This window comes from Dendropsophus ebraccatus, chromosome 7 (assembly GCF_027789765.1).
Source record: "Dendropsophus ebraccatus isolate aDenEbr1 chromosome 7, aDenEbr1.pat, whole genome shotgun sequence".
Taxonomy (NCBI): domain Eukaryota; kingdom Metazoa; phylum Chordata; class Amphibia; order Anura; family Hylidae; genus Dendropsophus; species Dendropsophus ebraccatus.
The window spans coordinates 1,827,161-1,843,849 of NC_091460.1; the positions used below are offsets into that span (position 1 = coordinate 1,827,161).

Consider the following 16,689-nt stretch of genomic DNA (forward strand, 5'->3'; position numbering starts at 1 on the left):
ACCCATACCTTCCCTCCACACCCATCGCCAGTGGTAGAGAGGAAAAAAAAACCCCACCACAGATCACTTTTCCATATCTTAGGGGCAATGAGTTCTCCAGTATCTGTTTCGACTTTGTATCTCAAAATGTTGTTTACTAGATCCCTCCATTCTTTCATATTTGGGGGTTCCGGTGATATCCATTTTTTAACAATCATTATTCGTGCAGCAAACAGAATTTTATATACCACTCCCTTTAATACATTATCTCCCTGAATTTCTATATAACCCAGCAGTGCACATGTATAGTCTTCCTCAATATTCACATCAAAAATAGTTTTAATACTAAATACCCCCTTCCAATAATTACTTAACTCTCTACAACTCCAACAGTGGTGTTCCAAATCCGCGCCCTCCATATCACATCGAGAGCATTCCGTGTCCCCCCCCCTCTATTCCAACGTCCAATATCTTTCCTCGTGTAATAAATTCTATATGTAATAAAAAATTTAACAATCTTATGTCTTCTATCTGTGAGATTATTTTTGGCCAACGTATACACTTCTTGCCAAAATTGCCCGTGTCTAATCCCAACCACTTATAAATCCTTGTCACCCCCCTCTTGATATGTGCAGGTGTTCCAATTATATTTTTTATTAACTTAGACTCCTCCACCCTTAACCTACCTGTTCTACCCAATTGTCTTGTTGCACTCTCTATTTGCATATATCTCAAACTACAAATCTTCTTTCCCACCATCAAACATAATTCATCGTATTTTTTTAATTTCCCCTCCACACAGAATGGTGACACCTTCGTTACCTCCATTCTCCTCCAATATATTTGATCTAGTTTTATGCTCGAGCCCAGAAGTCTATCATTATTAGGTAACCGTGTGAGTTCAAGCACCCCCGTTATTTTCTCCATTTTTCTAAGATGCTCCCATACTCTAGTATAAACCCCCTCTCCAATGAATCCTTCAGGTATTCTCTACTCAATTTCATCTCCAGTAATTCATATATATTATTAGTGATTCCCTCCTGTTTACCAACCCAATCTGATAAAAAAATCTCACCTTCTCCCATTTCACCATCCAATCCACCACCGATGCAATATAATACTGAAAAAAATCCGGCACCGCCAATCCACCCTACTCCTCTGCCAGGGTCAAACATCTGATTTTCAGCAGCAACCTTTTCCTGTTCCAAATCAGTTCATTCAGAACCCTCTCTATTCTTTTAAACACCGATCGTCCTAACCAAACAGGTGCGCTCTTAAGGACATACAGAAGTTGGGGTAACCATACCATCTTTATAAGCCCGATCTTATCTGCCTTAGATAAACTCAACTTATTCCAAATCAGCATTTGCTGCCTCATCTTCTCTAACCTCTGTGCTATATTCTTTTCCACATATTAACTAGTGTGAAGGTGACCATGAAGGGTTAATACTTTTGGAAAAACATTGTATTCCTTGAAATGCCTTCAGCTTTGGAACCGCTTCTATCTGGACAAGACTGGTCTACGAGACATGCTGGAATGTTGGCAGCCCCCCTGAGACGATACCACCCTGAACACACAAAAGAAGATAATGTCTAATAAATAACCACTAACCAGCTCACTGCGCCGGACAGGATATAGCTAACCATTTATGGAATAACCAATCACAGTATTACATGTATACTCTTTGTGACTTGAAACTCCGCCTATAATGAAGGAACATATAATCAATGTGAAACTAAATAAAGTAGTAGTATATACTCAAATCTCGGCTGAGAGAGAGGTTATACCAACTATCTGTGTCTGGTGTTATCTACTCATCGCTAGCACTCAGCTCTATTCAATTTGGACAGGCATAGTCACTTGGGAATAAGGTGGATGAAAGGGTAAAATTCACCTTATCAGTTGGAGGCACTGCTGAGATCAGTACTCGAGGGGACGCTGAGCTCTAGAGACCGACCGCCTGCCACTCACCAGAGGAAACAGGACAGTCTGACGAAGGAGACTGATCACCTCCATTGAAACATGGTAAGTCTACTGATTTTATGAATCTGTGGCTTATCCGTGTGTCAGACTGTTCTGATTGAGGCTGGGGGTGCATGTGTTGATCTCTGGAGGATACTGAACGGCCAGTAAGTGTCTTTGCTGTACTGTTCTAAGAACCTTTAGTGTATATATATTGTATATACACAGCCGTAACCTACTGACTATAGCCTGTGACTGCTTGCAGTTTTCTTCCTCTGAAGTTGTGCGACTGTTTTTCCTTTTTCTTTTTGTTGTTGTGTATTGAGCTCGGTTTTTTGGTTGTCGGAAGGTTTTTTTTGCTGTGTTCGATATTTGGGCTCTGTATGGGCCCTTTACTGTGAAAAGTTCGCTAGTCGGACTGCACAGGGCATACGCCTCCTGAGTGCGATCGCTAGATTAGCTACGGTCATGTCACGAGGAAAAGATTGACACAGGAGACGACCGGGCGTCCGGTGTTGTGACGCGGAAGTAGGGGGGGGTTTTATTTTTTGCAGTCGCTCAGCTTCAGAGGGAGCTTACTGTACTCCAATCTCTGATGGGACGATTGTGACCGGATTTTAAACACTGTTGATTTTATTTTTGCCGTTTTTTTCCTGGGTGTCAGAAGCTTCCTGTACAGTTTGCGGGACCCTCTGGGTTGATAAATCGCACACAGGTTAGCGCACGGGATACGCCGGTATACACCTAGTGAGGCAGCCGGAGATTAGCTCTAGTTGAATCACGTAGGAGAAGTCTGACACATGGGCGGCCTAGTTTTCGGATTTCACGAAAGCAGATAGGGAACCGGTCACATTCGCCCCAGACGGGAAGCAGAAACCCGTAGTGTGATGGAAAGCCTACGGTCCTTGTTAAAGCCAAAAGTTGGTCTGGAAAGGAATGGAAGCCCAGTCGAGCTGGTAAGCCTGGAGAGAAGGAAAACACTTGTTGCGAGTTAGAAGAGAATAGAAGTTGTAGTGTTTGTGGTAGTAATGTTATTGCATTGAGAAGATAACTGCAGGTATATAGGGGTATGCTGAACACTGTACTGTACATGATGTGTTAGATAAAAGATAGTTCAATGGATGAAACCAGGGGTGGATTGTGTACTGTGTGTGTGTGGTTTTATCAGTTAAATGATGAGCACAATGAGTCTCTATGTATAGTGTAGTATATAGTGTAGTATATAGGAACTTGAGGCAGTCATCATGGATTAAGTGTGAATTCCTTCAATTCACCATTGTTCTTGGCCTAATGTTTATGGAGACTCCTTATCTGAGCCGCCTGTCAGCTGGATGGTTTATAGCTGTGTTTGTGAGACTCTTCACATTCTCCCCCAATGAGAACATGATGCTGATCTACACTTGCCCAAAGTACAGGGGGGGGGCTAAGGGCCTTGCTGGAGTGTTGGTCATCCTTAGTGTATAGATGCATGACACTCAGGGGACTATAGAAGCTGATACACACAAGCAGAGGGGAGAAAAGTGTTCAGAATAAGTATATTATGTATGTGTATCAGACAATGCTCGCAGGTGGGGGCCACCACCCTAAGATGGCGTCAATTACTGGACTTGTGGTGTGAAAAAAAAAGATTCTAACTCCCATCATGTCTGTTACAATGGTAGATCACATTCCCCCGCCTCTAGAGAACAAAGGTGTCTTTAGAAACAGCCCCTAAGATGGCACCACCTATTACCACACCCTAAGCCAATGCCCCCCATATCCGGCTATTGCTTCTGGTCCGGTGGCCATTTTAACTCCTGGCATTTCTCATCCACCCTCCCGAACATCCCTCCTACCAACCCCCATGCCCATACTGCTTAGTGTCACTGAGGGGGCGGACACAGGACTCTCCCATAGAGATTACTTCAGCTAATGAATGCTATTACGTGATGGTTAGGAAAGTTAGACAAAGGTTTATGGACTGTCTGTAAGAGCCGGGTCTATAAGACCTATTAGTTTATAAGATTGTTGTACGGAAGTGTCAGTAGGAGTCAGAGAGACATAGCAAGGTTTACTAGGAATGTCAGGAGGAAAGTGATAATTGGTAAAGATCAAGCGCAGAAGTTTTTCCCAGAGATATCGATCCTAATAAGTTCTAAGCAAATTGGTTTGTTTTTCCTACTGAGTTCTAAGTATTTTCCCAGTGTCTGCTTTTTCTTGTTCCCTTTTTCAATTCTGCTGTGAAGCTTCATTCTTCTCAGTTAGCTGGGGGGGAGACTGTGGGGGGGGGAGTGACCCTGCGGGGTTACAGTCTGGTAAGATAAGAGCGCAGCATTTGTTGTCTTTTTCAAACCTTCAAGGTTACTTCACTGGGGAAAGGGTTAATATGAGGCTAGCCGAGGGTAACATGTTTTATTATTTTTATTTTTAGGGATAACAGGTTTGTGATGATTGTAACAAACTATTATAATACACTAAGCCCATGAGGAAAAAGTTATTACTTACTAAAGGAAACTTTTAAGTTTAGAGTCTGAGAGTTTATAGAGTAATTTACCTAAAACACCTTCATATTGTGAAGTGATTTTATTACTGTTTTCCAATGTTACGAAAGGTGTATAGTGTTATACTTGGCTATGTTATTATATACCTATATACAGGTGTATAGTGTTATACTTGGCTATGTTATTATATACAGGTGTATAGTTTTATACTTGGCTATGTTATTATATACCTATATACAGGTGTATAGTGTTATACTTGGCTATGTTATTATATACCTATATACAGGTGTATAGTTTTATACTTGGCTATGTTATTATATACCTATATACAGGTGTATAGTGTTATACTTGGCTATGTTATTATATACCTATATACAGGTGTATAGTGTTATACTTGGCTATGTTATTATATACCTATATACAGGTGTATAGTGTTATACTTGGCTATGTTATTATATACCTATATACAGGTGTATAGTGTTATACTTGGCTATGTTATTATATACCTATATACAGGTGTATAGTGTTATACTTGGCTATGTTATTATATACCTATATACAGGTGTATAGTTTTATACTTGGCTATGTTATTATATACCTATATACAGGTGTATAGTGTTATACTTGGCTATGTTATTATATACCTATATACAGGTGTATAGTTTTATACTTGGCTATGTTATTATATACCTATAGGCCAAGTATGGAAACGGGGGGGAAAGAGAGGAATTAATTAATTTGAAAAACTGCACAAACTTTATTGTGGACTAAAGATTTTTATTGTGTTTTTGTTATTTAATGTGAAAAAAAGAAAATGTAATTGAAAGCCCAAATATTAATGAAAGTTTAAAAGTTTTCTTTATAGATTGTCCCAGACTTTTCAAAGATGGATGACACAGGATGCAAGGATATATAGTGACCGCTATGCAGTGTGACGTTCCACTACAGAAACCGCTCCTGCCATAAGCTGGAGGTGAGGACAATCACTGAGACATGTAAGGTGGTTGCAGGTGACTGTGCAGATGTCTATATGAAGCCCACCATTATGGGGTAATTGGCAAGTGAGAGATTTGTTTGTTCCCTGGGCTTACCAATAAAAAGCCCTGTTCAAAGAAGAAAAGCTGCCATAGAGCGGCTGACGCAACGTTCACGCAGACAAACCCTGAAGCCAAAAGGGTGATGGATGATGGATGAAGCTGGTGATGCGGTGGTTTCCGGTCTCTTCCCAAGGTAACAGCGTACAAAGCGTACAAGGGAATGGGGAGATGTGTCCGGTCTCTTCCTGAGGTAACCGTACATAGTGTACAGGTGGGGGGGGGGAGATGTTTCCGGTCTCTTCCTGAGGTAACCGTACATAGTGTACAGGTGGAAGGGGAGATGTTTACGATCTCTTCCTGAGGTAACCGTACATAGTGTACAGGTGGATGGGGAGATGTTTACGGTCTCTTCCTGAGGTAACCGTACATAGTGTACAGGTGGATGGGGAGATGTTTCCGGTCTCTTCCTGAGGTAACCGTACATAGTGTACAGGTGGATGGGGAGATGTTTCCAGTCTCTTCCTGAGGTAACAGTACATAGTGTACAGGTGGATGGGGAGATGTTTCCGGTCTCTTCCTGAGGTAACCGTACATAGTATACAGGGGGATGGGGAGATGTTTCCGGTCTCTTCCTGAGGTAACCCTACATAGTATACAGGTGGATGGGGAGATGTTTCCGGTCTCTTCCTGAGGTAACCGTACATAGTGTACAGGGGGATGGGGAGATGTTTCCGGTCTCTTCCTGAGGTAACCGTACATAGTGTACAGGGGGAGGGGGAGATGTTTCCGGTCTCTTCCTGAGGTAACCGTACATAGTATACAGGGGAATGGGGAGATGTTTCCGGTGTCTTCCTGAGGTAACCGTACATAGTGTACAGGGGAATGGGGAGATGTTTCCGGTCTCTTCCTGAGGTAACCGTACATAGTATACAGGGGGAGGGGGAGATGTTTCCGGTCTCTTCCTGAGGTAACCGTACATAGTGTACAGGTGGAGGGGGAGATGTTTCCGGTCTCTTCCTGAGGTAACCGTACATAGTGTACAGGTGGAGGGGGAGATGTTTCCGGTCTCTTCCTGAGGTAACAATAGATAGTATACAGGTGGAGGGGGAGATGTTTCCGGTCTCTTCCTGAGGTAACCGTACATAGTATACAGGTGGATGGGGAGATGTTTCCGGTCTCTTCCTGAGGTAACCGTACATAGTGTACAGGTGGATGGGGAGATGTTTCCGGTCTCTTCCTGAGGTAACCGTACATAGTATACAGGTGGATGGGGAGATGTTTCCGGTCTCTTCCTGAGGTAACCGTACATAGTGTACAGGTGGATGGGGAGATGTGGATCTGTTTGTTTTTTAAGTCTTTTCCAGAGACGAGCAGCGACAAGCTGTGAGACCAGCGGATAGAGAAGAGGTACAGGGTAAAGATGGCGTCAGACAGTAAGTAACTGTGTTTGCCGCCTGCCTTGTATCCCACTGTAAGTTATCTGAAAAAACCAGCAGAAGGAAGCCATGTGTAATGTGGTGTATAGTATCCTCACATTGGGCGGCCCAGGGGACAACAAATATAGCAGAGAGGGTTATGTACGGCTGTATTATCTACACCTGTCATAACCTACTGTAAGTAACACCGTAAAGTGCCTGTCTGCATAGTCTGTCATCTTCCTGCCTGTTTCAGGGAATGTAAGTGGACGTCATCCACCTGCCACAGGTGGCCTATATAGGTATGTCCTTACAGGTGGCCTATATAGGTATGTCCTTACAGGTGGCCTATATAGGTGTGTCCTTACAGGTGGCCTATATAGGTATGTCCTTACAGGTGGTATATATAGGTAGGTCCTTACAGGTGGCCTATATAGGTATGTCCTTGTCTGTACTTGTGTCTTCTTTACAGGTCAGCCCAAACTATGGGAGACGACAAAGCCAATGTCTGAGGTGATACTAGTGGCCTATATATAACTGAGGCCAAGAGTCCAAGTGTCTAAAGAGGCCTGTCAGTCAGTCAGAAGATAGGTTTAAGGTTCAAGGATCCGTATCAATGTTATTAACCATTACAAAAGTATAATGTGATATATGATTTTCATTATAAGAGAAGGTTTTTCAAACCTTGAATGATTTTATAGCTTATACTTTGTTTTTATTCCTAAAGTGGTTATTTTATGTGTAATATGTGATGATCTTTGTGAAACAAGAGATAATTCAATAAGATCCAAATATTATATTGGTAGTAAGCGCCCAGTTACTTCATATCAATTCAATCTGTGCCCACACCTGCTCATTCCTTCATGCTCCCTGCAGTCTGTCAGCCCTTTGTCCCGTCCTCTCCATTCCTGCTATAATGTGTCTGCACTCACACTCAGCCATTCACACTGCTGTATAGAAAGGTTTCTGTCACTGTCCTCCTGCACAGCTCTATGATTCTCACTTACTGGTATCTACACACTGCTGCTGTTTTCAGGTTTATGCATTTACTATACATCATACTTCACATGCTGATTTCTAAATTGTACAGTAACTTATAATGGGACATATGTAATGGGACTATAAGGGAATCCGATACTAAAGATTACGAAGCTTCACTGATTGGTTATTATAAGTGAATCTAGCGGTTACATAGTAGGTCACATTGTAGAGATGTTATTGCATTTATCTGTTGTGCTGTTTTTGGTTTATGTATCAATCAACTTTTTATTTTGCTTTTGCCATGAGATAAGATTTGCTCACATCTAAACTTTTCCTTTTCAAAAACTTTTTAAAGTTAGTTATTGTGACTTTCCAATACCCACATGATGCCAAAGTGGTAGAGTCCTTGTGAAAGAGTCAAGATTAGGGACAAGTCTTCGGGACAGGAGATAAGACAATAAGACACAGAACTGCCGAGATGACACATTGTTTGGACACTTATCTAGTAAAATTCTCCATGTTACAGACACTTCCAGGCACAACAACCCCCTGATATCTATCCATGAGCCAACCACTAACACCAACCGGATATTAAGTCCAATTCTTATTAACTTCTCTATAAACTCTTTACTATAAGAACTGTATCAAAGGCTGGAGGTAAATTAGGGGATGAAACTAACTTGATGGTTATAGATATTTTTCCAGGAGATAGAACCACGCGCCTTCAAGGAACATCCGGATGTTAAAGAAGTAACTCCAACTATGTATGCCGAGTTCCAGTCTCAGACGATTCCAAAAAAGCCAATGAACAAAGAAGAGCACTTGCCCCCCTTGAAGACTACGGTGCACTACCAAGACTCAAATTAAGGGCATAGGGATAACTAGTAAGAATATCTGAGGGTACTGAGAAGTCCAGGTACAAAGGGGGGTTACTCATTAGGAGGAACTCGTGTCAAACTGGTGAAGTCTCCTATACTCCCTTCCCGCTCAGAGGCCTCGGATATTCATAGGTCCTTAGGGAACCTTCAGGGATAGTTAGATTACAATGTTTTTAGGGGGGGCCTGTGAAGGTGACCATGAAGGGTTAATACTTTTGGAAAAACATTGTATTCCTTGAAATGCCTTCAGCTTTGGAACCGCTTCTAGCTGGACAAGACTGGTCTACGAGACATGCTGGAATGTTGGCAGCCCCCCTGAGACGATACCACCCTGAACACACAAAAGAAGAAGATAATGTCTAATAAATAACCACTAACCAGCTCACTGCGCCGGACAGGATATAGCTAACCATTTATGGAATAACCAATCACAGTATTACATGTATACTCTTTGTGACTTGAAACTCCGCCTATAATGAAGGAACATATAATCAATGTGAAACTAAATAAAGTAGTAGTATATACTCAAATCTCGGCTGAGAGAGAGGTTATACCAACTATCTGTGTCTGGTGTTATCTACTCATCGCTAGCACTCAGCTCTATTCAATTTGGACAGGCATAGTCACTTGGGAATAAGGTGGATGAAAGGGTAAAATTCACCTTATCACTAGGATCTGCCGTCAACCAAACACCCAAATACTTACAGGCACTGTTCTTCTCTACTACCCTCAGCCTAATATCTGCTATTATTTGCCCTGCTAATGGCATCAACACCGACTTATTCCAGTTTATGACTAACCCAGAGTAACTTCCAAACAATTCCACCTCCTGTATGGCCACCTCCAAACCCTTCCGTGTGTTCCCCAAGAACAGAAGAACATCGTCCGCATATAGGGCTATTTTGTCCTCTCTCCCCCAATTCCAAACCCCTCCAACTCCTCATTACCATTAACTCTCCTAGCCAGTGGCTCCCTAACAAAGGCAAAGAGTAGAGGGGAGAGAGGACAACCCTGTCTTGTCCCTCTCTGCAACTCAAAACACCCAGACATCTCTCCATTAACCAAGACTTTTGCTCTAGGACACTGATAAATTATTTTCAACCATCCTATAAATCCCTCCCCAATACCGAATTTTTCCAGCGTTGCCCAGATATAGGGCCACTCCATACTGTTGAATGCCTTAGCAGCATCAAGAGACAGTATGGAGTGGCCCCCCCGGACTTCCCCCTCTGAATGTTAGCGTGTACCCTTATGATGTTATCATGGGTTGTTCTACCCGTAATAAATCCGCTCTGCTCAGGGCCCACCAACCGCCCCATCACCCGAGACAACCTATTTGCCAACACTCTAGCTAAGATCTTAACATCAACATTTATGAAGGAGATGGGACGGTAAGCTTCTGGTTCACCTGGATCTTTATCAGCTTTAGGTATTAATACAATATTAGCCTCGTACATAGTATCAGGCAGTCCACCCGGTTCATATGAGCTAAGTAATACCGTGTACAGTTGTTTCAAGAGGATTTGCTCGTAGCACAGGAATACCTCTACCGGCAGACCATCTGGTCTAGGGGCCTTCTCCCTTGCCATACTAACTACTGCTATCCTTATCTCTTCCTCTTCCAGAGGGCGATCCAACCAGACTTTCATATCCTGCCCTAACTTAGGTCGATGAATTAAGTCCAGATATTCCCCACACTGCTGCACCGATGCTTTTACTCTAGATGTATATACTTTCTCATAAAATTCCCTAAACACTCTCAGGATGCCGTCCCAATCTCTTAATACTCCGTTCGCATCCTTAATTTCTGTTATTAATTTATGCCCTGTACTACTTTTAATCAGATTAGCAAGATTTTTACCTGGTTTCCCTCCTTGTGTGTAATGTTTCGCCCCCTGGAACCAACCCTGATTCTGACATTTAATCTGCAGATACTCCTTAAGCTCCTCCACCGCGTTACACCACTTCCTATGCAGTTGCGTTGTTTGGTTCACAGCATACTCCCTCTCTGTTTCTCTTACATCCTTCCTCAACCTCTTTTCTTGCTCTTTATAACTCCTCTTTAATCTCGCCACCTCCCTCCTTAATAACCCCCTCAAGAAGGCCTTAGCTGTGTCCCAAACAACACAAGTGCTTGCTGTACCCACATTACACTCAAAGAATTCCTTTAACTCCTTCCTGATCTGGTCATGTGTAGTAATTAGTTTAAGCCAATGCTGGTTACACTTGAACTCCCTATACCCGGTTCTATTACCAACAGATTTTAATTCTATTCTAAGTGGCACATGATCTGATACACTACGATTTTCGTGCTACTTTTCCCACCCCCAACATAGCTTTATCATTGACCAACACCATGTCTATTATTTAAAATACTCTATGTGACGAATTATAACACGTAAATTCCTGCACATATGGATTCAACTGTCGCCACGCGTCCCTCCAACCAAATTCATCCATTATTCGCACCAGTGGTGATCGACCAGGATTGCCAGTCTTTGGGTTTTCTCTTTTCCGAATCCCGAATTTTCATCGACCACTGCATTCAGATCCCCCATTATCAGAACCCTACAATCCCCGAATCTGGAGGCAAACTGATAACACTGCACCAATACTTCTGCAGAGAATGGAGGCGGTATATATATGAATGCCATAACAACATGATCCCCTTCTAACTCTAACTAATATATAAAAACAAACCTCCCCCCGGGATCCGTCTTAACTTCTATTGGCTTAAACGTAATCCCCCGGTGCACCAACACACTCACACCCCTTGAGTATGCAGAATATGTAGAATGATACTGATATGAGACCCACCTGTGCTCCAAGACTCTCACTCTTTCTGCCTCCAGGTGGGTCTCTATCAGACAGACAACTGCCGGCAGAAACCTAGAGATTTCCCTCATAACAGAGTACCTTTTCAATCTGTCATTAACCCCCCTTACATTCCACACAACTATCCTCACCATTCGTCAGACAGGAAAGGAAAAAACGAAAAAAATAACACCAGCAAACCCCAGATCCCCCTCCCCCTGGCGACCGCCCCCCACCCTAACTCCCCTCTCCAGCCCCCTCCCCCTATTTTGCCCACATGCCATAAGCTGTGCGCACTTAACCTATGTGATTATCCGTGCGCTACCCAGTACCGTACAGGGAAATAAACAAAACAAAAAACCCCTCTTCTAACTTCATTAACCCCATCACAGGCTCTACCGCATTCCCTTGGTATCTAACCACTCAGACACATCTGCCGGATTCTCAAAAAATTGCACTTGCTGCTGGTATATCACCCGAAGTCTGGCAGGGTACAACATTGCATATTTAATCTCATGCTGCCTAAGCCTCCTTTTCACTTCCACAAACCTCTCTCTTGATTTCCGAGTAGCGGCGGAGTAATCCGAGTACAGGAAAATTCTAGAACCATTTATCTCCACTGGTGGAAGTTCTCTCATCCTCCTTAATATACAATCTTTATCTCTAACACAGTGAATTTTGGCAATTATGGCACGTGGTCTGTCCCCAGTTACTCGTCTCATCGGGACTCTGAGCCCTCTCCACGCAGAAATGGTTAGACAAAACCTCCATCCCTTCTTTCTCCACCAGCCATTCCTGAATAAATTTTGTACAGTCCGTGCCCTCTGTCCCCTCCGGGATCCCTACCAGCCTCATGTTTGACCTCCTATTTCTGTCTTCCATATCAATCATTTTAGCCTGCATCTCCTTGCTCTTCTTGCTGACTTTTATAAGCTCCGTCTCCATCTCCCCTACCTTATCTTCTACAGAGCTAATTCTATTCTCTATCTGCCACGCGATCTCTAACTTTATTAATATCAGCACGGATCAATGAGATATCCACTTTGATCTCCCCTATCTGCGGGGTCAGTTCATTAAGAGCCTCATTTGTCTTATTCACTGCAGTATCTCTGCCAAGACTGGGTCTACAATCCGCTCTGCTGTAGCTCCTCCGGCCTCTTGCTAAATTTCTTGCTGTATCGCTAACCCCCTACCCCTTCTGCCTTCACTCAAACGAGCTCCTCCCACTTTCCCCTGCAAAGTAGGACTCAAGTACTTATCCATCTTTAAATCTGCTTTCCCAGCTTTAGGGGGGTTAACAGCGTCCTTTTTCCCCATTACTCCCGCAGTTTATACCAATGTAAATTACAGTTGTATTATAATCTGCTCTTAATTCAGAAATAACCGTTCTTGGTGTCAAAGTCTTTCCACGTGGAGCCAATACGTTAGGTTACACTCAGTCCTGAAATGTTATCACAATTATTTTACCAACTCCACTCCTTTTTACAGTCTCATCCAACTATTTTTATTGATCCGCTGAATCAGCTTAGTTCGTAATACAATTATTCAGCGAGCTTACACTTAGCTCACAAGATCGCTTTCCTATTTTCCATCTTTCTCACAGTTATTAATCTTGTTAGTTGTTATTTTAACACCTTACAGCAGATAAAGTTTCCTTTTTTCCTTTGCAGGTTCAGTAGGATTAACAGTTCGTATACATTAAGTCTCACACAGGAGTGCTTTGAGCCTTTATCACTCCTTTAGCTGACAGGCAAACACGCTTGTTAGTGTATTAGTCTGAGTCTGTTAATCTGGAGGACCAGCACCCCAGGCACCACAACATAAATTACACTCTCGGAATAGAGCCATAGCACATTACTCTTGTCAGTTTGCAGCCACTCTTGCCTTATTTATAACCCCTATATCACAAACAGGCAGGCACCACCATGCTCAGCTTCCTTTGCTCGATGCCAGCTGAAAGAGCCAGCGTGGATCTCACCCGCCTCCGGTTGCAGCCTTATCACACGACCTCCGGCTCCTTCGCTCATTAATCAGCTCGGACCCCAGCAACGCTTCCTCCGTCCGTGTGCTCTCCGGGTCCCCACCTCCCAGCTCTGCTACAGTCACGTGATTGATTCTCCCGGCGTCCCGGAAACACCTGCGCCTCCTCTCTGCTATGCTGCCTCTTTCACTGCTCAGTTCCTCCCTGTCTCCACAGCAGTCGTCCGGTGTCTAGCGGCCTCTGGTCTCTCCTTCCCTCCTCCGGCACCTCAGCAGCCTCTGGTGCCCTTCCACATTTCCCTGCACGGCCCGGCAGCGCACGGAGTCGATGTGACGTACTACGTAATCACGTCATCACGCCTCTCGCAGTCTTTGGGTTGAACTGGGACAACTAGTTACACCCAGATAATCACGGCTGGTGCTCGTGCTACCGCCTAGGATGGGTTCTACGACACTAGTGGGCAGAAGGCGATCAGACACAGTCTAAACGGGAGTACGAGTATCACTTCACTACTAAAGATATCTACCAAGGTTCTGGCAGAGTACAAGGCTACGCTGGGTTTAGGGCTCCTACCTTCTACAAAGCACTACTACTTCTGCTCTTCTCAGGCACCTACCTCAAGCGCTAAGTCAGTGTGTATCCAGATTGTCTGTGAAATGTGTCCTGGTATCCTGCAAAAGCTCTACAATAAAGTTGTTCTAGTTTTATACCAAACTCATGGGATTCTATCTCTAAAGATGATCGAACAGCACCACTATAGCAGTCACCAGAATCTCTTGTTTCCAGTATAAATAGATAAGCCACATAACACCAATTTCAGATGCAAGTGAGAAAGTTTATTTATAGTGCAAGTAGACAGAGGTCGTCTTTACTCTACCAGACCGGACTTCTTTCTCCTCCACTAAGAGACCTAAGTACCTGAGGAAGGTCCTGGTTAGGACCGAAACGTTGCACATCATATTGGTCTCATGTTCTGTACCTATTTATCCTGGCAGCTATTTTGAAGGTACTCCACAGATAAAAGACTGTAACCTGTTGTACCTGATGTTCTAGTGAAGTTACTCACCTTCATCCTCTGTGGCCAATCACCTCAGGAGAAAGTTATAGGAACCAGCCTGTGACACTTTATTAATGATTCAGCATACTCTCTCCTTATTAACAGGGTCAACTTCACCCAGGAGAGCTGTGGACAGTGGTGGATCACTGATATGCAATTACTTATTTATTTATTTTTAATAGATTTTTATAATTTTTCCATTTTTATAACATAATAACAAACAGGGCGAATCAAACTCTTCGCCGCACACAATACAGCAAAAGATACAATCATGTGGACCATGTATCGGGGAGCAGTTCCTAAACCAGGGTATGTGCAGCCTAATAACCCCCAAACTGTCGTGAGGCAACTCACAGTCCTTCACGGTCCTCAGCAATATATATACTCCAAGAAATAACAAAGCATAACATACCCACCCCACCCTTGTGCTCACGTCCATGTCCATCTCTTCAAATACGCTCCAGCTAAAGTGTCAAAGGCAACCCAGGACCCAATTATACTCTCAGTCTCCCCAAAGTGCCCGCAACGTCCTTCCTCATATACCACACGGTGTCTTTAAACGGGGTCATGATGTGGACAATTTCCTCCCGAGATAGAAAGGCTAGAATAAATGACTTCCACTTTTTGAAGAACACCTTGGTCAGTTTATCCTTAGACCGGAGCACCTCCATCTGATCCCATACCATATATTTCTTGACCTGCTCCACTACATCCGATGTTGTGGGCATGTTCTGCACCAACCAGCGGGCGAGGAGGCAGTGTTTTGCCACTAGTACAAAGACATGTCCTAGTCTGGTCACCTCTCCAACCTCAGGCGTCACATGCAACGCCAAAAAAAGAGAGTCCAGGGGTATGGAAATGGGTAGTTTATCTTTGAGCAAGTCCTTCAGCGTAAGCCAAAAATGTCTCGAGAACGGACAGGTGACCATACCATGCAGTAGATCAGTGCCCCTTTTGTTGCAATTTGGACAGGCTTCTATCCTGTCTAGGTGGGCGTCTGTTTTGGGGAGCGAAAACCTGTAGGTAGCGTGATGTATAATTTTAAATTGGGTTTCTCTCCACGCTTCACATACCACCGCTTTACACACTGACGCCCACCCTTCCAGGATAGGTTTGAATAAATTTGGCCTTGCAAGCTTTGACTCCCAATATTTAAAAATGCCCTGTGAAAACTGTTTAGATGAGGATCTCCTGAGGGTCCAGTAGATGTAGGACAGTGAATGAATAGGGTTTTCAGATTGGATCAGGTGTGTAAAATTGGATTGGTAGAGCGGGCTATGTTAGCCAGCCTAGCTTTTAGGAACCCCATAATCTGGCTGTACACCAAAAAATGGCCGGGCTCTAAACCGTACTTATCCCTTAGTTCTAAAAAGGTCATGTACCTATATTCAGAGGGATGCAATGGCTGTTGGACTGTTTGTATACCTTTATCTCTCCACACAGTATGGAATGTGTTCCGCGCCTCGGTATTAGGTTGGCTGATGCCCTTGTGGTCTCATCCAAAACTTATCAGAAAGGGTAAACCTGCCCCCTTGAGGCAAGCTTTCCATGCCATGATAGTGTCTCCAAATAGGAAACTCTGCCTGACCAACCTTGGGATTGCTGAGAATTTGGTGAATAGGGAGGCCTGCAGAGACCAAGGGGCAGCCATTGCCATTTTTAGCCTAATGTTAGAGTAAGGCCCTCCTCCCCTCAACCAGTCCACTCCGTGGTGCAGTAGTCAAGCCAGATTGTAGGGCCGCACATCCGGAAAGAGCATTAGCTTCTTAAGTGATTTGCGGGGACGCCTCCCTCTCCAGATAAACTTTATAAAGGCGGAATTTATTTTGTTAATATCTTTATGCCGTAGGAGGATGGGTAGGGTCTGCATCGGGTAGAGCAATCTGGAAAATGCTACCATTTTAAGCAGGTGACTTTTGGCTGTTATTGGGAGAGGAAGCACTCTCCTTCTGTCCAGGTCTTGCAAGATAGACTGGATGAGGGGGGGGGGGGGAATTAAGGTGATAGAGCTGGCCCAGCTGGGGACTGATAAGAATGCAGAGGCATTTGATGTGCGTCCTTGTGACTGTTACTGGGGTATCGAAGTGGCCCCTTCGGCCTCTAG

The 16,689-nt window shown here is 43.7% G+C and overlaps 2 protein-coding genes across 2 annotated transcripts in view; one reads left to right on the top strand and one right to left on the bottom strand.

Annotated features, from left to right (window-relative positions):
• LOC138797150 (oocyte zinc finger protein XlCOF22-like) overlaps window positions 1-16,689 on the top strand; it is a 483,239-nt gene that overhangs the window by 372,285 nt on the left and 94,265 nt on the right. The window lies entirely within an intron of this gene.
• LOC138797182 (oocyte zinc finger protein XlCOF7.1-like) overlaps window positions 1-16,689 on the bottom strand; it is a 179,739-nt gene that overhangs the window by 111,606 nt on the left and 51,444 nt on the right. The gene's annotated exons all lie outside the window — the stretch shown is intronic.